A 23,711-nucleotide genomic window follows, 5' to 3' on the forward strand; every position below is an offset into this window, starting at 1 on the left:
ATTCACTTAAATATAGAATTTCTGTATTTTACATGAGAGAGCATATGGACTTGGTGTATATGGTTTAAAAGTGATTAGAATAGGGCATTGTATATTTTTACTGACATATTATATTCAGAGCAATTTTGTTTTCAACATTGGGGTGCATAGATAATATTTTGATTTTTTTTTATTCACATAATATTAGAATTTCTGTATTTTACATAAGAGAGCATCCTGAGTTGGTGTATATACTCCAAAACAGAGTAGAATATAACATTGTATAATTTTTCTAACAGACTATATTCAGAGCCATTTAGTTTTAACGTTGGGGCGCCTAGATATTATTTAGATCTTTTTCAATTCACGTAAAATTAGAATTTCTGTATTTTCCATGAGAGAGCATATGGAATTGGTGTATATACTACAAAACAGAGTAGAAAAGGGCATTGTATATTTTTTCTGACAGATTATTCTCGGAGCCATTTTACTTTTAACATTGGGGTGTCTAGATAATATTTAGATTTTATTAGATTCACTTAAATGTAGAATTTCTGTATTTTACATAAAAGAGCATATTGAGATGTTGTATATACTTGAAAACAGATTAGAATAGGGCATTGTATATTTTCTCTGACAGATTATATTAAGAGCAACTTTGTTTTTAACCTTAGTGTGCATAGATAATATTTAGATTTTTTTCGATTCAAGTAGAATTAGAATTTTGGTTTACATGAGAGAGCATACTGAATTGGTGTATATACTCCAAAACCGAGTAGAATAGGTCATTATATATTTTATCAACAGATTATATTCAGAGCAATTTTGTTTTTAACATTGGGGTGCCTCGATAATATTTAGATTTTTTCGATTTTGGTAAAATTAGAATTACTGTATTGTACATGAGAGAGCAAATTGAGTTGGTGTATATACTACAAAAAAGAGTAGAAAAGGGCATTGTATATTTATTCTGACAGATTATATTCAGAGCAATTTTGCTTTTAATATTCGGGTGCCTAGATAATATTTAGAATTATTTCGATTCACGTAAAATTAGAATTTCGGTATTTTACATGAGAGAGCATATTGATTTGGTGTATACACCTTACAACAGAGTAGAAAAGAGCATTGTATATTTTTTCTTCCAAATTATATTCAGAGCAGTTATGCTTTTAACATTGGGGTGCCTAGATAAGATTTAAATTATTTTCGATTTGATTAAATATAGAATTACTTTATTTTACATGAGATAGAATGTATAGTTGGTGTATATACTCAAAAACAGAGTAGAATAGGGCATTGTATATTTTTTCTGACTGATTATATTCAGAGCAATTTTGTTTTAACATTGGGGTGCCTAGATATTATTTAGATTTTTTCAATTCGAGTAAAATTAGAATTTCTGTACTTTAAATGAGAGAGCATATGAAGTTAATGTATATACTCCAAAATGGAGTAGAATAGCGCATTGTATATTTTAACTGACAGATTATATTCAGAGCAGTTTTGTTTTTAACATTGGGGTGCCTACCGAATATTTAGATTTTTTCGATTCGGGTAATATTAGAATTTCTGTATTTTACATGAGAGCGCAAACTGAGTTCGTGTATATACTCCAAAACAGAGTAGAAAAGGGCATTGTATATTTTTTCTGACAGATTATATTCAGAGGAGTTTTGCTTTTAACATTGTGGTGCCTGGAAAATATTTATATTTTTTTGGATTCACGTAAAATTAGTATTTCGGTATTTTACATGAGAGAGCATACTGAGTTGGTGTATATACTCCAAAACACAGTAGAATAGGGCATTGTATATTTTCTCTAACAGAATATATTACGAGCCATTTTCTTTTAACTTTGGGGCACCTAGATGTTATTTAGATTTTTTTCGATTCACGTAAAATTAGTATTTCGGTATTTTACATGAGAGAGCATACTGAGTTCGTCTATATAATCCAATACAGAGTAGAATAAGGCATTGTATATTTTTCCTAACAGAGTATATTCAGAGCCATTTTATTTTAACTTTGTGGCACCGATATATTATTTAGATTATTTTCGATTCACGTAAAATTAGAATTTCGGTATTTTACATGAGAGTGCATATTGAGTTGGTGTATATAAGCCAAAACAGATTAGAAAAGGGCATTGTATATTTTTTCTGAGAGATTATATTCAGAGCAATTTTGCTTTTAACATTGTGGTGCCGAGATTTTATTTAGAATTTTTTCAATTTACGTAAAATTAGAATTTCGGTATTTTACATCAGAGAGCATAGTGGGTTGGTGTATATACTCCAAAACAGAGTAGAATAAGGAATTGTATATTTTTTATAACAGGCTATTTTCAGAGCCATTTTCTTTTAACTTTTGGGCGCCTAGATATTATTTAGATATTTTTCAATTCACGTAAAATTACAATTTTGGTAATTTACATGAGATAGCATATAGCGGGGTGCCTAGATAATATTTAGATTTTTTTGATTTGGGTAAAATTAGAATTTCGGTATTTTACATAAGAGAGCATAGTGAGTGGGTGTATATACTCCAAAACAGAGTAGAATAAGGCATTGTATCTTTTCTCGAACAAACTATATTTAGAGCCGTTTTTCTTAAACTTTGCAGCACCTATATATTATTTAGAGTTTTTCGATTCAAGTAAAATTTGAGTTTCGTTATTTTACATGAGAGAGCATACTGAGTGGATGTATATACTCCAAAATAGAGTAGAATAAGGCATTGTATATTTTTTATAACAGACTATATTCAGAGACATTTTCTTTTAACTTTGGGTCGCCTAGATATTATTTATATTTTTCTCGATTTGCGTAAAATTAGAATTTTGGTATTTTACAAGACAGAGCATATTGAGTTGGTGTATATACTCCAAAACAAAGTGGAAAAGGGTATTGTATATTTTTTCTGACTGATTAAATTCAGAGAAATTTTGATTTTTGCATTGGGGTGCCTAGATAATATTTAGATTTTTTTCGATTCGCTTAAATATAGAATTTCTGTGTTTTACATGAGAGAGCATATGGAGTTGGTGTATATACTCCAAAAAAGAGTAGAATAGTTCATTGTATATTTTTTCGGACAAATTACATTCAGAGCAATTTTGTTTTTAACATTGGGGTGCCTAGATAATATTTAGATTTTTTCAATTCTGGTAAAATTAGAATTTCTCTATTTTACATGAGAGAGCCCACTCAGTTGGTGTATATACTACAAAACAGAGTAGAAAATGGCATTTGATATTTTTTCTGACAGATGATATTCAGCGCAATTTTGCTTTTAAAATTGGGGTGCCTAGATAGTATTGAGTTTTTTTCAATTCGCTCAAATATAGAATTTCTGTATTTTATCTGAGAGAGCATATGGAGTTGGTGTATATACTCCAAAACAGAGTAGAATAGGGCATTGTATATTTTTTCTGACAGATTATATTCAGAGCAATTTTGTTTTTTACTTTGGGGTGCCTAGATAATTTTTAGATTTTTTCGATTCGTGTAAAATTAGAATTTCTACATTTTACATGAGAGAGCATACTGAGTTGGTGTATATACTCCAAAACAGAGTAAAATAAGGCATTGTATATTTTTTCTGACAGACTATATTCAGAGCCATTTTCTTTTAACTTTGGGGTGCCTAGATGTTATTTACATTTTTTTCGATTCGTGTAAATATAAAATTTCAGTATTTTACATGAGGGAGCATACTGAGTTGGTGTATATACAATAAAACAGAGTAGAATAAGGTATTTTATATTTTTCCTTACAGACTATATTCAGAGCCATTTTCTTTTAACTTTGGGGCCCGTAGATATGATTTAGATTTTTTTCGATTCGCGTAAAATTAGAATTTCGGTATTTTACTTGAGAGAGCATATTGAGTTGGTGTATATATTCCAAAACAGAGTAGAAAAGGGCATTGTATATTTTTTCTAACAGATTATATTCAGAGAAATTTTGCTTTTAACATAGGGATGCCTGGATAGTATTTAGATTTTTTTCGATTTGCTTAAATATATAATTTATGCATTTTCTATTAGAGAGCATATTGAGTTGGTGTACATACTCCAAAACAGAGTAGAATAAGGCATTGTATATTTTTTTTAACAAACTATATTCAGAGCCGTTTTCTTTAAACTTTGGGGCGCCTATATATTATTTAGAGTTTTTCGATTCGAGTAAAATTTGAATTTTGTTATTTTACATGAGAGAGCATACAGATTTGGTGTATATAATCCAAAACAGAGTAGAATAAGGCATTGTATATTTTTTCTAAAAGGCTATATTCAGAGCCATATTTATTTAACTTTGGGGCACGTAGATATTCTTTATATTTTTTTCAATTCGAGTAAAATTAGAATTTATGTATTTTACGTGAGAGAGCATATTGAGTTTGTGTAGATACTCCTAAAAAGAGTAGGAAAGGGCATTGTACATTTTTTCTGACAGATAATATTCAGAGCCACTTTGCTTTTAACATTGGGGTGCCTAGATAACATTTAGATTCTTTTCGATTCACGTAAAATTAGAATTTCAGTATTTTATATGAGAGAGTATACTGAGTTGGTGTATATACTCCAAAACAGAGTACAATAAGACTTTGTATATTTTTTTATAACAGACTATATTCAGAGCCATTTTCTTTTATCTTTGGGGCACATAGATATTATTTAGATTTTTGTCAATTCACGTAAAATTAGGATTTCGGTATTTTACATGACAGAGCATTTTGAGTTGCTGTATATACTCCAAAAGAAAGTGAAGAAGGGAATTTTATATTTTTTCTGACACATTGTATTAAGTGCAATTTTGCTTTTGACATTCCGATGCCTAGATAATATTTAGATTTTTTTCGATTCACGTAAATATAGAATTTCGGTATTTGACATGAGAAAGCATACTAAGTTGGTGTATATACTCCTAAACAAAGTAGAAAAGGGCATTGTATATTTTTTCTGACAGATTATATTCAGAGCAATTTTGTTTTTAACATTGGGGTGTCTAGATAATATTTAGATTTTTTCAATTCGGGTAAAATTAGAATTTCGATATTTTACATGAGAGAGCATATTGAGTTGGTGTAGATACTCCAAAACAGAGTAGTTAATGGCATTGTATATTTTTTCTGACAGGCTATATTCAGAGCAATTTTCTTTTAACTTTGGGGCGCCTAGATATTCGTTAGATTTTTTTCGATTAGCGTAAAATTAGAATTTCGATATTTTACATGAGAGAGCATATGGAGTTGTTGTAGATACTCCAAAACAGAGTAGTTAAGGGCATTGTATATTTTTTCTGACAGATTATATTCAGAGCAATTTTGCTTTTATCATTAGGGTCCCTAGATAACATTTAGATTTTTATCGATTCACGTAAATTTAGAAATTCGGTATTTTATATGAGAGAGCATACTGAGTTGGTGTATATACTCCAAAAAAGAATAGAATAAGGCATTTTATATTTTTTCTAGCAGACTATATTCAGAGCCATTTTCTTTTAACTTTGTGGTGCCTAGTTATTATTTAGATTTTTGTCGATTCGCTTAAAATTAGAATTTCGGTATTTTACATGACAGAGCATATTGAGTTGCTGTATATACTCCAAAAAAATTGGAGAAGTGCATTGTATCTTGTTTCTGACACACTGTATTAAGAGCAATTTTGCTTTTAACATTCCGGTTTCTAGATAATATTTAGATTTTTTTCGATTCACGTAAAATTAAAATTTCGGTATTTTACATGAGAGAGCATACTGAGTTGGTGTATATTCTCCAAAACAGGGTAGAATAGGGCATTGTAAATTTTTTTTGACAGATTCTATTCAGAGCAATTTTTTTTTATATTAGGGTGCCTAGTTAATATTTAGATTTTTTCGATTCTGGTAAAATGTGAATTTCTGTATTTTACATGAGACAGCATATGGCGTTGGAGTATATACTTTACAATTGAGTAGAATAGGGCATTGTATATTTTTTCTGACAGATAATATTCACAGCAATTTTGTTTTTAACATTGGGGTTCCTAGGTAATATTTAGGTTTTCTTCGATTCTCTTAAATATAGAATTTCTGTATTTTACATGAGATAGCTTTTGGAGTTGATGTATATACTCCAAAAAAGAGTAGAATAAAGCATTGTATATTTTTTCTGACAGATTATATTCAGAGCAATTTTGTTTTTAACATTAGGGTACCTAGATAATATTTATATTTTTTTGATCGGGTAAAATGAAAATTTCTGTATTTTAGAAGAGAGAGCGTACTGAGTTGGTATATATACTCCAAAACAGAGTAGAATAGGTCATTGTATATTTTTTCTGACAGATTATATTCAGAGCAGCTTTGTTTTTGACTTTGGGGTGCCTTGATAATATTTAGATTTTTTTCGATTCGGGTAAATTTAGAGTTTTTGTATTTTGCATGAAAGAGCATATTGAGTTGGTGTATATACTACAAAACGAAGTAGAAAACGGCATTGTATATTTTCTCTGACAGATTATACCCAAAACAATATTGTTTTCAACATTGGGGTGCCTAGATAATATTCAGATTTTTTTCGATTTGCTTAAAGATAGAATTTCTGTATTTTACATGTTTGAGCATATGTAGTTAATGTATATACTCCAAAACAGAGTAGAATAAGGCAATGTATGTTTTCCTAACAGGATATATTCAGAGCCGTTTTCTTTTAACTTCGGGTCGCATAGATATTATGTAGATTTTTTTTTCGATTCGCGTAAAATTAGAATTTCCGTGTTTTACATGAAAGAGCATATTGAGTTGGTGTATATACTCCAAAACAGAGTAGAAACAGGCATTGTATATTTTTTTGAGAGATTATATTCAGAGCAGTTTTGCTTTTAACATTGGGGTGCCTAGATAATATTTCCATTTTTTTTGATTCGCTTAAATATAGAATTTCTGTATTTTACATGAGAGAGCATATTAAGTTGGTTTATATAGTTTAAAACAGAGTAGAAAAGGGCATTGTATATTTTTTCTGACAGATTATATTCAGAGAAATTTTGTTTTTAACATTGGGGTGCCTAGATAATATTTAGCTTTTTTCGATTTGGGTAAAATTAGAATTTCGGTATTTTACATGAGAGAGCATACTGACTTTGTGTATATACTCCAAAACAGAGTAGAATAAGGCATTGTATATTTTTTCAAACAGACTATATTGAGAGCCATTTTCTTTTAACATTGGGATGCCTAGATATTATTTAGATTTTTTCCATTCTTGTAAAATTAAAATTTTGTTATTTTACATGAGAGAGCATATTGTGTTGGTGTATATACTCCAAAAAAGAGTGACATAGGTAATTGCATATTTTTTCTGACAGTTTATTTTCAGAGCAATTTTGGTTTTATCATTGGGGTGCCTAGATAATGTTTAGATTTTTTTCGATTCACGTAAAAATAGAATGTCGGTATTTTACATGGGAGAGCACAGTGCGTTGGTTTATATACTCCAAAACAGAGTAGAATAAGGCATTGTATATTCTTTCTGATAGATTATTTTCAGAGCAATATTTCTATTAACATTGGGGTCCCTAGATTATTTTTAGATCTTTTTTATTCACATAAATATAGAATTTCTGTATTTTACATAAGAGAGCATATGAAGTTGGTGAATATACTACAAAATAGAGTAGAATAGGGCATTGTATATTTTTCTGCCAGATTATATTTAGACCAATTTTGTTTTAACATTTGTGTGCCTACATAATATTTAGATTTTTTTTGATTCTCATAAAATTAGTATTTCGGTATTTTACACGAGAGAGCATACTGGGTTGGTGTATAAACTCCAAAAGAGAGTAGAATAGGGCATTGCATATTTTCTCTAACAGACTATATTCAGAGCCATTTTCTTTTAGCTTTTGGGGCGCCTAGATATTATTTAGACTTTTCTCGATTCACGTAAAATTATAATTTCAGTATTTTACATGAGAGAGCATATTGAGTTGTATATACTCCAAAACAGAGTAGAAAAGGCCATTGTATATATTTTCCAACAGATTATATTCAGAGAAATTTTGCTTCTAACATTCGGGTGTCTAGATATTATTTAGATTTTTCTCAATTCACGTAAAATTATAATTTCAGTATTTTACATGAGAGAGCATATTGAGTTGTATATACTCCAAAACAGGGTAGAAAAGGCCATTGTATATATTTTCCGACAGATTATATTCAGAGAAATTTTGCTTCTAACATTCGCGTGTCTAGATAATTACATTTTCGTTGATTCACGTAAAATTAGAATTTCGGTATTTTACATGAGAGAGCATATTGAGTTGGTGTACATACTCCAAAACAGAATAGAATAAGGCATTGTATATTTTTTCTGACAGATTATATTCAGAGCCATTTTGCTTTTCACATTGGGGTGCCTAGATAATATTTAGATTTTTTCGATTCGTTTAAATATAGAATCTCTCTATTTTACAAAAGAGAGCATAAGGAGTTGGTGTATATACTCCAAAAAAGAGTAGAATAGGGCATTGTATATTTTGTCTGACAGATTATATTCAGAGCAATTTTGTTTTTAACATCGGGGTGCCTAGATATTATTTAGATTTTCGTTGATTCACATAAAATTAGAATTTCGGTATTTTAATTGAGAGTGCATATTGAGTTGGTGTATCTACGCCAAAACACATTAGAAAAGGGCATTGTGTATTTTTTCTGAGAGATTATATTCAGAGCAATTTTGCTTTTAACATTGTGGAGCCTTGATTGTATTTAGATTTTTTCGATTCCCTTAAATATAGAATTTTGGTATTTAACATGAGAGAGCATATGGGGTTGGTGTATATACTCCTAAACAGCATAGAATAGGGTATTGTATATTTTTTCTGACAGATTATATTCAGAGCAATTTTGTTTTAACATTGGGGTACCTAGATAATATTTAGATTTTTTCGATTCAGGTAAAATTATAATTTCTGTGTTTTACAGGAGAGAGCACACTGAGTTGGTGCATATACTCCAAAACAGAGTAGAATAGGGCATTGTTTATTTTTTCTAACAGACTATATTTAGCGCCATTTTCCTTTAACTTTGAAGTGCCTAGATATTATTTAGAATTTTTGATTTGCGTAAAATTAGAATTACGGTATTTTACATGAGAGAGCATATTAAGTTGGTGTATATACTCAAAAACAGAGTAGAAGAGGGCATTGTATATTTTTTCTGACAGATTATATTCAGAGGAATTTTGCTTTTAACATTGTTGTGCCAGGAAAATATTTATATTTTATTTTGATTCACGTAATATTAGTGTTTCGGTATTTTACATGAGAGAGCATACTGAGTTGGTGTATATACTCCAAAACAGAATAGAAGACGGCATTGTATATTTTCTCTGACAGATTATATTAAGAAGAATTTTGCTTTTAATATTGTGGTGCCTGGAAAATATTTAGATTTTTTTTGATTCACGTAAAATTAGAATTTCGGTATTTTACATGAGAGTGCATATTGAGTTGGTGTATATACGACAAAAGAGAGTAGAAAAGGGCATTGTATATTTTGTCTGAAAGATTATATTAAGAGCAATTTTGCTTTTAACATAGTGGTGCCTATATTATATTTATATTTATTTCAATTCGCTTAAATATAGAAATTTGGTATTTTACATGAGAGAGCATTTGGAGTTGGTTTATACACCCCAAAACAGAGGAGAAAAGGGAATTGTATATTTTTTGTTACACATTATATTCAGAGCAATTTTTTTTTAACATTGGGGAGCCTAGAAAATATTTAGATTTATTCGAATTGGGTAAAATTAGAATTTCTGTATTTTACATCAGAGAGCATACTCAGTTGGTGTATACACTACAAAACAGAGTAGAATAAGGCATTGTATATTTTTTCTAACATGCTATATTCGGAGGCATTTTCTTTTAACTTTGGGGCGCCTAGATATTATTTAGATTATTTTCGATTCGCGTAAAATTAGAATTTCAGTATTTTACTTGAGAGAGCATATGGTGTGGTGTATATACTCCAAAACAGATTAGAATAGGGCATTGTATATTTTCTATGATAGATTATATACAGAGTAATTTTGTTTCTAACATTTTGTTACCTAGGTAATATTTAGATTTTTTCGATTCACGTAAAATTAGAATTTTGGTATTTTACATGAGAGAGGATACTGATTTGGTGTATATACTCTAAAACAGAGTAGAATAAGCCATTTTATATTTTTTCTGACAGATTATATTCAGAGCAATTTTTCTTTTAACATTGGGGTGCCTAGATAATATTTAGATTTTTTCGATCTGGTCAAATACAGAATTTCTGTATTTTACATAAGAGAGCATATGGAGTTGGTGTATGTACTCCAAAACAGAGTAGAATAAGGCATTGTATATTTTTTCTGAAAGATTATATTTAGTGCAATATTGTTTTTATCATTGGGGTGTCAAGATAATATTTAGATTTTTTCGATTCGGGTAAAATTAGAATTTCGGTATTTTACATGAGAGAGCATATGGAGTTGGTGTATATACTCCAAAACAGAGTAGAATAAGGAATTGTATATTTTTTCTGACAGAGTATATTCAGGGCCATTTTCTTTTAACGTTGGGGTGCCTAGATATTATTTAGATTTTTTTCGATTCACGTAAAATTAGAATTTCAGTATTTTACATGAGAGAGCATATTGAGTTCGTGTATATACTCCAAAACAGAGTAGAAAAGGACAATTTATATTTTTTCTGACAGATTATATTCAGAGCAATTTTGCTTTTCACACTAAGGTGCCTAGATAATATTTAGAATTTTATCGATTCACGTAAAATTAGAATTTTGGTATTTTACATGAGAGAGCATACTGAGTTGGTTTATATACTCCAAAACAGAGTAGAATAGGGCATTGTATATTTATTCTAACAGATTATATTCAGAGAAATTTTGTTTTTAACATTGAAGTGCCTAAATAATATTTAGATTTTTATCGATTCACCTAAAATGAGAATTTCGCTATTTGACATGAGAGAGCATACTGAGTTGGTGTATATACTCCACTACAGAGTAGAATAGGGCATTGTGTATTTTTTCGGACAGAATATATTCAGAGCGATTTTTTTTTCAACATTGGGGTGCCTACATAAATTTTGGTTTTTCGATTCTGGTAAAATTATAATTTCTGTATTTTTCATGATAGAGCATATTGAGTTCGTGTATACATTACAAAACAAAGTAGAAAAGGGCATTGTATATTTTCTCTGACAGATTATATTCAGAGCAATTTTGTTGTTAACATTGGGGTGCCTAGATAATATTTAGATTTTTTTCGATTCGCTTTAATATAGAATTTCTGTGTTTTACGTGATTGAGCATATGGAGTTAATGTATATACTCCAAAACGGAGTAGAATAAGGCATTGTATATTTTTCTTACAGACTATATTCAGAGCCATTTTCTTTTAACTTTGGGTCGCCTAGATATTATTTAGATTTTTTTTGATTTGCGTAAATATATAATTTCTGTATTTTATATGAGAGAGCATATGGAATTGTTTTATATACCCCAAAACAGAGTAGAATAGAACATTGTATACTTTCTCTGACTGATTATATTCAGAGCAATTTTGTTTTTATCATGTGGTGCCTAGATATTATTTAGATTATTTTCGATTCACATAAAATAAGAATTTCGGTATTTTACATGAGAGAGCATATTGAGTTGGTGTATACACTCCAAAATAGAGTAGACAAGGACATTGTATACTTTGTCAGTCAGATTATATTCAGACCAATTTTGCTTTAAACATTGAAGTGCCTAGATAATATTTAGATTTTTTTCGATTCACGTAAATTTAGAATTTCTGTATTTTACATGAGAGAGCATACTGAGTTGGTGTATATACTCCAAAACAGAGTAGAAAAAGGCATTGTATATTTTTTCTCAGGGTTTATATTCAGAACAATTTTGTTTTTAACATTGGGGTGCCTTGATAATATTAAGATTTTTTCGATTCGGGTAAAATTAGAATTTCTGTATTTTACATGAGAGAGCATACTGTGTTGGTGTATATACTCCAAAACATAGTAGAATAAGGCATTGTATGTTTTTTATAACATACTATATTCAGAGCCATTTTCTTTTAACTTTGGGGCGCCTAGATATTATTTAGATTTTTTTCGATTCGCTTAAATATAAAATTTCTGTATTTTACATGAGAGAGCATATTGAGTTGGTGTATATACTCCAAAACAGAGTAGAAAAGGGCATTGTGTATTTTTTCTGACAGATTATATTCAGAGCAATTTTCTTTTAACATAGGGGTGCCTAGATAATATTCAGATTATATTCGATTTGCCTAAAATAAAAATTTCGGTATTTTATATCAGAGAGCATATTGATTTGGTGTATATACTAAAAAACAGAGTAGAAAAGGGTATTGTATATTTTTTCTAACAGTTTATATTCAGATCAATTTTGCTATTAACATTGGGGTGCCTTGATAATATTTAGATTTTTTTCAATTCACTTAAATATAGAATTTCTCTATTTTATATGAGAGAGCATATGGAGTTGGTGTATATACTCCAAAACAGAGTAGAATAAGGCATTGTATATTTTTTCTGAAAGATTATATTCACAGTAATTTTGTTTAAACATTGAGGTGCCTACATAATATTTAGATTTTTTCGATTCTGGTAAAATTAAATTTCTGTATTTTACATGAGAGAGCATACCGAGTTGGTGTATTTACTCCAAAAATGTGTAGAATAAGGCATAGTATATTTTTCTAACAGACTATATTTGTACCCATTTTCGTTTAACTTTGGGGCGCCTAGATAGTATTTAGATTTTTTTCGATTCACGTAAAATTAAAATTTCGGTATTTCACATGAAAGAGGATATTGTTTTGGTGTATATACTACAAAGCAGAGTAGAAAAGAACATTGTATATTTTTTCTGACAGATTATATGAACAGCAATTTTGCTTTTACCTTTGGGGTGTCAAGATTATATTTAGATTTTTTTCGATTTGCATAAATATAGAATTTCTCTATTTTACATGAGAGTGCATATGGAGTTGGTGTATATACTCCAAAACAGAGTAGAATAGGGCATTGTATATTTTTTCTGACACATTATATTCAGAGAATTTTGCTTTTAACATTGGGGTACCTAGATAATATTTAGATTTTTTTCTATTCACATAAAATTAAAATTTCTGTATTTTATATGAGAGAGCATATTGAGTTGGTGTATATACTCCAAAACAGATTAGAAAAATGCATTGTATATTTTTCATGACAAATTATATTCAGAGTTATTTTGCTTTTAGCGTTGGGGTGCCTAGAAATTATTCAGATTTTTTCGATTCGCTTAAATATAGAATTTCTGTATTTTACATGAGAGAGCATATGAAGTTGGTGTGTATACTCCAAATCAGAGTAGAATGGGGCATTGTATATTTTTTCTGACAGATTATATTAATAGCCATTTTTTTTTAACATTGGTTTAATCTAGATAATATTTAGATTTTTTCGATTCGGGTAAAATTTGAATTTCTGCATTTTACAAGAAACAGCATAGTTAGTTGGTTTATATACACCAAAACATAGTAGAATAAGGCATTGTATATTTGTTCTAATGGACTATATTCAGAGCTATTTCCTTTTAACGTTGGGGCGCGTATATGTTATTTAGATTTTTTTCGATTCACGAAAAATTTGAATTTCGGTATTTTACATTAGAGAGCATACTGAGTTGGTGTATATAGCACAAAACACAGTAGAATAAAGCATTGTATATTTTTTGACAGATTATATTCAGAGCAATTTTGTTTTTAACAGTGGGTCCCTAGATTATATTTAGATATTTTTATTTGGGTAAAATTATAATTTCTGTATTTTACATGAGAGAGCATATTGAGTTGTTGTGTATACTACGAAACAGAGTAGAAAAGTGCATTGTATATTTTTTCTGACAGACTATATCAAGAGCAATTTTGGTTTTAACATTCGGGTGCGTAGATAATATTTAGATTTTTTTCGGTTCGCTTAAAGATATAATTTCTGTATTTTACATGAGAGAGCATATGGAGTTGGTGTATATACTTCAAAACAGAGTAGAATAGGGCATTGTATATTTTTTCTGACAGACTATATTCAGAGCAATTTTGTTTTTAACATTGGGGTGCCTAGATTATATTTAGATTTTTTCAATTCGGTTAAAATTAGAATTTCTGTATTTTACATGAGAGAGCATACTGAGTTGGTGTATATACTCCCAACCATAGTAGAATAAGGCATTGCATATTTGTTCCAACAGATTATATTCAGAGCCATTTTGCTTTTAACGTTGGGGTGCCAAGATAATATTTAGATTTTTTCGATTCACATAAAATTAGAATTTCGGTATTTTCCACAAGAGAGCATACTGAGTTGGTGTATATACTCCAAAACAGATTAGAATAGGACATTGTATATTTTTTATAACAGTTTATATTCCGAGGAATTTAGTTATTATCATTGAGGTGCCTAGATAATATTTAGATTTTTTCTTTCGGGTAAAATTAGAATTTCTGTATTTTACTTGAGAGAGCATACTGAGTTGGTGTATATACTCCAAAAAGGAGTAGAATAAAGCCTTCTATATTTTCTCTCACACACTATATTCAGAGCCATTTTTTTTAACTTTGGGGACCTAGATATTATTTAGATTTTTTTTGATTCGCATAAAATTAGAATATCTTTATTTTACATGAGAGACCATATTTATTTGGTGTATATACTACGAAACAGAGTCGAAAAAGGCATTGTATATTTTTTCTGACAGATAATATTCAGAGCAATTTTGCTTATATCATTGGGGTTTCTAGATAATATTTTGATGTTTTTCGATTCGCTTTAATATAGAATTTTGGCATTTTACATGAGAGAGCATATGGAGTTGGTGTACACACTCCGAAACAGAGTAGAAAAGGGCATTCTATATTTATTCTGACAGATTATATTCAGAGCAATTTCTATTTTAACATTGCGGTTCCTAGATAATATTCAGAATATTTTCGATTCGCTTAAATATAGAATATCTGTATTTTACATGAGAGAGCATATTCAGTTGGTTCATTACTCCAAAAAAGAGTAGAATAGGGCATTGTATATTTTTTCTGACCGATTATATTCAGAGCAATTTTGTTATTAACATTGGAGTGCCATGATAACATTTAGGTTTTTTCGATTCAGGTAAAATTAGAATTTCTGTATTTTACAGGAGAGAGCATACTGAGTTGTTGTATATACTCCAAAACAGAGTAGAATAAGGCATTGTATTTTTTTCTCTAACACACTATATTCACAGCCATTTTCTTTTAAGTTTGGGGCACCTAGATATGATTTAGATTTTTTTCGATTCGCGTAAAATTAGAACTTCGGTATTTTACATGAGAGAGCATATTGAGTTTGTGTATATACTCCAAAAAAGAGTAGAATAGGGCATTGTATATTTTTTCTAACAGAGTATATTTAGAGCAATTTTACTTTTAACATTGCGGTGCCTAGATAATATTTAGATTTTTTTCAATGTGCTTAAATATACAATTCCTGTATTTTACATGAGAGAGCATATGGAGTTGTTGTATATACTCCAAAACAGAGTAGAAAAGGGCATTGTATATTTTTTCTGACAGATTATATTCAGAGAAATTTTGATTTTAACATTGGAATGCCTACATAATATTTAGATTTTTTCGATTCACGTAAAATTTGAATTTCGGTATTTTAAGTGAGAGAGCATACTGAGTTGGTGTATATACTTTAAAACAGAGTAGAATAGGCCATTGTATATTTTTTATGACACATTATATTCAGAGCAATTTTTTCTTTACCATTAGCGTGTCTACATAATATTTAGATTTTTTTGATTCGGATAAAATTATAATTTCTGTATTTTACATGAGAGGGCATATTGAGTTGGTGTATATACTACAAAACAGAGTAAAAAAAGGGCATTGTATGTTTTTTCTTAAAGATTATATTCAGAGCAATTTTGCTTTTAACATTGGGGTGCCTAGATAATATTTAAATTTTTTTCGATTCACTTAAATATAGAATTTCTCTATTTTACTTGAGAGAGCATACTGAATTAGTGTATATACTCCAAAACAAAGTAGAATATGGAATTGTATATTTTTTCTGACAGATTATATTCAGAGAAATTTTACTTTTAACTTTGGGGTGCCTTGATAATATTTCGATTTTTTCGATTCAAGTAAAATTTGAATTTCTGTATTTTACATGACAGAGCATATTGAGTTGGTGTATATACTAAAAACAGAGTTGCATAGGGCTTTGTATATTTTTTCTGACAGATTATATTCAGAGGTATTTTTCTTTTAACATTCAGGTGCCTAGATAATATTTAAATTTTTTTCGATTCGCTTAAATATAGAATTTCTCTATTTTACATGAGAGAGCATACTGAGTTGGTTTATATACTCCCAAACAGAGTAGAATAAGGCATTGTATATTTTTTTAACAGACTATTTTTCGAGCCATTAACTTTTAACTTCGGGGCGTCTAGATATCATTTAGATATTTTTCTATTTGCATAAAATTAGAATTTCGGTATTTTACTTGACAGAGCATATGGAGTTGGTGTATATACCCCAAAACGAAGTAGAAAAGGGCATTGTATATTTTCTCTGACAGATTTTATGCAGAGCAATTTTGTTTTTAACATTGGCGTGCCTAAAATATATTTAGATTTTTTCGATTCGGGTAAAATTAGAGTTTCTGTATTTTACATTAAAGAGCATATTGAGTTGGTTTATATAATACAAAACAGAGTAGAAAATGGCATTGTGTATTTTCTCTGACAGATTATATTGAGAGCAATTTGCTTTTAACATTGGGGTGCCAAGATAATATTTAGATATTTTTCAATTCGCTTAAATATAGAATTTCTGTATTTTACATGAGAGAGCATATTGAGTTGGTGTATATACTCGAAAACAGAGTAGAAAAAGGCATTGTATATTTTTTCTGACATTATATAGAGATTAATTTTGCTTTTAACATTGTGGTTCCTAGATAATATTTAGATTTTTTTCGATTTACTTAAATATAGAATTTCTGTATTTTACATGAGAGAGCATATGGAGTTGGTGTATATAATTTAAAATAGAGTAGAATAGGTCATTGTATATTATTTATGATAGATTACATTAGGAGCAATTATGTTTTTAACATTGGGGTGCCTAGATAATATTTGGATTTTATTCGATTCACGTAAAATTAGAATTTCGGTATTTTACATGAGAGAGCATACTGAGTTGATGTATATACTCCAAAACAGGGTAGAATAAGGCACTGTATGTTTTTTCTGACAGACTATATTCAGAGCCATTTTCTTTTAACTTTGGGGTGCCTACATATTATTTAGATTTTTTTAGATTCGGGTAAAATTAGAATTTCGGTATTTGACATGAGAGAGCTTATTGAGTTGGTGTATATACTACAAAAACGAGTAGCAAAGGGAAGTGTATATTTTTTCTTACAGATTATATTCAGTGAAATTTTGCTTTTACCCTTCGGGTGCCTAAATAATATTTAGAATTTTTAAATTCATGTAAAATTTGAATTTCGGTATTCTACATGTGACAGTATACTTAGTTGCTGTATATACTCCAAAACAAAGTAGAATAAGGCATTGTATATTTTTTCTAACACACTATATTGAGAGCCATTTTCTTTTAATTATGGGGCGCCTAGATATTATTTAGATTTTTTTCGATTAGCGTAAAATTAGAATTTCGCTTTTTTACATGAGAGAGCATATGGAGTTGGTGTGTATACTCCAAAACAGAGTAGAATAGGGCATTCTATATTTTCTCTGACAGATTATATTCAGAACAGTTTTGTTCTTAACATTGTGGTGCCTAGATAATATTTAAATTTTTTCGATTCGGGTAAAATTAGAATCTCTGTATTTTATATGAGAGAGCATATTGAGTTGGTGTATATACTACAAAACAGAGTAGAAGAGGGCATTATACATTTTTTATGACAGATTGTATTCAGAGTAATTTTGCTTTAACATTGGCGTGCCTGGATAGAATTTAGATTTTTTTCGATTCACTTAAATACAGAATTTCCGTATTTTATATGAGAGAGCATATGGAGTTGGTGTATATACTCCAAAACAGAGAAGAATAGGGCATTGTATATTTTTTCTGACACATTATATTGAGACCAATTTTGCTTTTAACATTGGGGTGCCTAGATAATATTTAGATTTTTATCGATTCACTTAAATATAGAATTTCTGTATTTTACATAAGAGAGCATACTGAGTTGGTCTATATACTCCAAAACAAAGTAGAAAAGGGCATTGTATATTTTCTCTAAGAAATTATATTCAGAGAAATTTTGTTTTTAACATTGGGGTGCCTACATAATATTTAGATTTTTTTGATTCAGGTAAAATTAATATTTCTGTAGTTTACATGAGAGAGAATATTGAGTTGGTGTATATACTACAAAACGGAGTAGAAAAGGGCATTTATATTTTTTCTGACAGATTATATTCAGAGCAATTTTGCTTTTAATATTGGTGTGCCTATATAATATTTAGATTTTTTTCGATTCCTATAAATATAGAATTTCTGTATTTTACAGGATAGAGCATATGGAGTTGGTGTATATACTCCAAAACAGAGTAAAATAGGGCATTGTGTATTTTTTCGGACAGATTATATTCAGAGCAATTTTGTTTTTAATGTTCAGATGCCTAGACAATATGTATATTTTTTCGATTAGGGTAGAATTTGAATTTCTATATTTTACATGAGAGAGCATATGGAGTTGTGTATATACTCCAAAACAGAATAGAATAAGGCATTGTATATTTTTTCTAACAGACTATATTCATAGCAATTTTCCTTTATCTTTTGGGCGCCTAGATATTATTTGGATTTTTTTCAATTCGCGTAAAATTAGAATTACGGTATTTTACATAAGAGAGCATATTGAGTTGGTGTATATACTCCAAAACAGAGTAGAAAAATACTTTGTATATTTTTTCTGACAGATTATATTCAGAGCAATTTTGCTTTTAACATTGGGGTGCCTAGATAATTTTTATATTTTTTTCCATTTGCTTGAATACTGAATTTTTGTATTTTACATGACAGAGCATATGGAGTTGGTGTATATACCCCATAAAATAGTAGAAAAGGGCATTGTATATATTTTCTGACAGATTATATTCAGAGCAATTTTGTTTTTAACATTGGGGTGTCTAGATGATATTTAGATTTTTTCGATTCGCTTAAATATAGAATTTCTGTATTTTACTTGAGAGTGCATATGGAGTTGGTGTATATACTCCAAAATAGAGTAGAATAAAGCATTGTATATTTTTTCTAACTGACTATATTCAGAGACATTTTCGTTTAACTTTGTGGTGCCTAGATATTATTTAGATTTATTTTGATTCACGTAAAATTAGAATTTCGGTATTTTACATGAGAGAGCATACTGAGTTGGTGTATTTACTACAAAACGGAGTAGAATAAGGCATTGTATATTTTTTCTAACAGAATATATTCAGAGGCATTTTCTTTTTACTTTGGAGCGCCTAGATATAATTCAGATTTTTTTTGATCCGCTTAAATACAAAATTTCTGTATTTTACATGAGAGAGCATATGGAGTTGGTGTATATACTCCAAAACAGAGTAGAATAGAACATTGTATATTTTTTCTGACCGAGTATGTTCACAGAAACTTCGCTTTTAACATTGGGGTGCCTAGATAATATTTAGATTATTTTCGATTAATGTAAAATTAGAATTTCGTTATTTTCCATGAGAGAGCACACTGAGTTGGTGTATATACTCGAAAACACAGTAGAATTGGGCATTGTATATTTTTTCTGACAGATTATCTTCAGAGCAATTTTGTTCTTAACATTGGGGTGCCTAGATAATATTTAGATATTTTTGATTCTCGTAAAATTAGAATTTTTGTATTTCACATGAGAGAGTATATGGAGTTGGTGTATATACTCCGAAAAGAGTACAATGGGACATTGTATATTTTTTCTGATAGATAATATTAAGAGCAATTTTGTTTTTAACATTGAGGTGCTTAGATAATATTTAGATTTTTTCAATTCCAGTAAAATTAGAATTTCTGTATTTTACATGAGAGAGCATACTGAGTTGGTGTATATACTCCTAAACAGAGTGGAATAAGGCATTGTATATTTTCTCTAACACACTATATTCAGAGCCATTTTCTTTTAACTTCGGGGCACCTAGATATTATTTAGATTTTTTTGATTCTGGTAAAATTAAAATTTGTGTATTTTACATGAGAGGGCATACTGAGTTGGTGTATTTCCTCCAAAACAGAGAAGAATAAGGTATTGTATATTTTCTCTAACAAACAATATTCAGAGCCATTTTCTTTTAACTTCGGGTCCTAGATATTATTTAGATTTATTTTGATTCACGCAAAATTAGAATTTCGGTATTTTACATGAGAGACCATATTAATTTGGTGTACATACTACAAAACTGAGTCGAAAACGGCATTGTATATTTTTTTTGACAGATTATATTCAGAGCAATTTTGCTTTTAACATTGGGGTTTCTAGATAATATTTAGATTTTTTTCGATTCACTTTAATATAGTATTTCTGTACTTTACATGAGAGAGCATATGCAGTTGGTGTATATACTCCAGAACAGAGTAGAATAGGGCATTGTATATTTTTTCTGACAGATTATATTCAGAGCAATTTTGTTTTTAACATTGTGGTGCCTAGATAATATTAGGTTTTCTTCGATTCTCTTAAATATAGAATTTCTGTATTTTACATGAGATAGCTTTTGGAGTTGATGTATATACTCCAAAAAAGAGTAGAATAAAGCATTGTATATTTTTTCTGACAGATTATATTCAGAGCAATTTTGTTTTTAACATTAGGGTACCTAGATAATATTTATATTTTTTTGATCGGGTAAAATGAAAATTTCTGTATTTTAGAAGAGAGAGCGTACTGAGTTGGTATATATACTCCAAAACAGAGTAGAATAGGTCATTGTATATTTTTTCTGACAGATTATATTCAGAGCAGCTTTGTTTTTGACTTTGGGGTGCCTTGATAATATTTAGATTTTTTTCGATTCGGGTAAATTTAGAGTTTTTGTATTTTGCATGAAAGAGCATATTGAGTTGGTGTATATACTACAAAACGAAGTAGAAAACGGCATTGTATATTTTCTCTGACAGATTATACCCAAAACAATATTGTTTTCAACATTGGGGTGCCTAGATAATATTCAGATTTTTTTCGATTTGCTTAAAGATAGAATTTCTGTATTTTACATGTTTGAGCATATGTAGTTAATGTATATACTCCAAAACAGAGTAGAATAAGGCAATGTATGTTTTCCTAACAGGATATATTCAGAGCCGTTTTCTTTTAACTTCGGGTCGCATAGATATTATGTAGATTTTTTTTTTCGATTCGCGTAAAATTAGAATTTCCGTGTTTTACATGAAAGAGCATATTGAGTTGGTGTATATACTCCAAAACAGAGTAGAAACAGGCATTGTATATTTTTTTGAGAGATTATATTCAGAGCAGTTTTGCTTTTAACATTGGGGTGCCTAGATAATATTTCCATTTTTTTTGATTCGCTTAAATATAGAATTTCTGTATTTTACATGAGAGAGCATATTAAGTTGGTTTATATAGTTTAAAACAGAGTAGAAAAGGGCATTGTATATTTTTTCTGACAGATTATATTCAGAGAAATTTTGTTTTTAACATTGGGGTGCCTAGATAATATTTAGCTTTTTTCGATTTGGGTAAAATTAGAATTTCGGTATTTTACATGAGAGAGCATACTGACTTTGTGTATATACTCCAAAACAGAGTAGAATAAGGCATTGTATATTTTTTCAAACAGACTATATTGAGAGCCATTTTCTTTTAACATTGGGATGCCTAGATATTATTTAGATTTTTTCCATTCTTGTAAAATTAAAATTTTGTTATTTTACATGAGAGAGCATATTGTGTTGGTGTATATACTCCAAAAAAGAGTGACATAGGTAATTGCATATTTTTTCTGACAGTTTATTTTCAGAGCAATTTTGGTTTTATCATTGGGGTGCCTAGATAATGTTTAGATTTTTTTCGATTCACGTAAAAATAGAATGTCGGTATTTTACATGGGAGAGCACAGTGCGTTGGTTTATATACTCCAAAACAGAGTAGAATAAGGCATTGTATATTCTTTCTGATAGATTATTTTCAGAGCAATATTTCTATTAACATTGGGGTCCCTAGATTATTTTTAGATCTTTTTTATTCACATAAATATAGAATTTCTGTATTTTACATAAGAGAGCATATGAAGTTGGTGAATATACTACAAAATAGAGTAGAATAGGGCATTGTATATTTTTCTGCCAGATTATATTTAGACCAATTTTGTTTTAACATTTGTGTGCCTACATAATATTTAGATTTTTTTTGATTCTCATAAAATTAGTATTTCGGTATTTTACACGAGAGAGCATACTGGGTTGGTGTATAAACTCCAAAAGAGAGTAGAATAGGGCATTGCATATTTTCTCTAACAGACTATATTCAGAGCCATTTTCTTTTAGCTTTTGGGGCGCCTAGATATTATTTAGACTTTTCTCGATTCACGTAAAATTATAATTTCAGTATTTTACATGAGAGAGCATATTGAGTTGTATATACTCCAAAACAGAGTAGAAAAGGCCATTGTATATATTTTCCAACAGATTATATTCAGAGAAATTTTGCTTCTAACATTCGGGTGTCTAGATATTATTTAGATTTTTCTCAATTCACGTAAAATTATAATTTCAGTATTTTACATGAGAGAGCATATTGAGTTGTATATACTCCAAAACAGGGTAGAAAAGGCCATTGTATATATTTTCCGACAGATTATATTCAGAGAAATTTTGCTTCTAACATTCGCGTGTCTAGATAATTACATTTTCGTTGATTCACGTAAAATTAGAATTTCGGTATTTTACATGAGAGAGCATATTGAGTTGGTGTACATACTCCAAAACAGAATAGAATAAGGCATTGTATATTTTTTCTGACAGATTATATTCAGAGCCATTTTGCTTTTCACATTGGGGTGCCTAGATAATATTTAGATTTTTTCGATTCGTTTAAATATAGAATCTCTCTATTTTACAAAAGAGAGCATAAGGAGTTGGTGTATATACTCCAAAAAAGAGTAGAATAGGGCATTGTATATTTTGTCTGACAGATTATATTCAGAGCAATTTTGTTTTTAACATCGGGGTGCCTAGATATTATTTAGATTTTCGTTGATTCACATAAAATTAGAATTTCGGTATTTTAATTGAGAGTGCATATTGAGTTGGTGTATCTACGCCAAAACACATTAGAAAAGGGCATTGTGTATTTTTTCTGAGAGATTATATTCAGAGCAATTTTGCTTTTAACATTGTGGAGCCTTGATTGTATTTAGATTTTTTCGATTCCCTTAAATATAGAATTTTGGTATTTAACATGAGAGAGCATATGGGGTTGGTGTATATACTCCTAAACAGCATAGAATAGGGTATTGTATATTTTTTCTGACAGATTATATTCAGAGCAATTTTGTTTTAACATTGGGGTACCTAGATAATATTTAGATTTTTTCGATTCAGGT

Source organism: Callithrix jacchus, chromosome 20 (genome assembly GCF_049354715.1).
Source record: "Callithrix jacchus isolate 240 chromosome 20, calJac240_pri, whole genome shotgun sequence".
In the NCBI taxonomy this organism is placed as follows: Eukaryota; Metazoa; Chordata; class Mammalia; order Primates; family Cebidae; genus Callithrix; species Callithrix jacchus.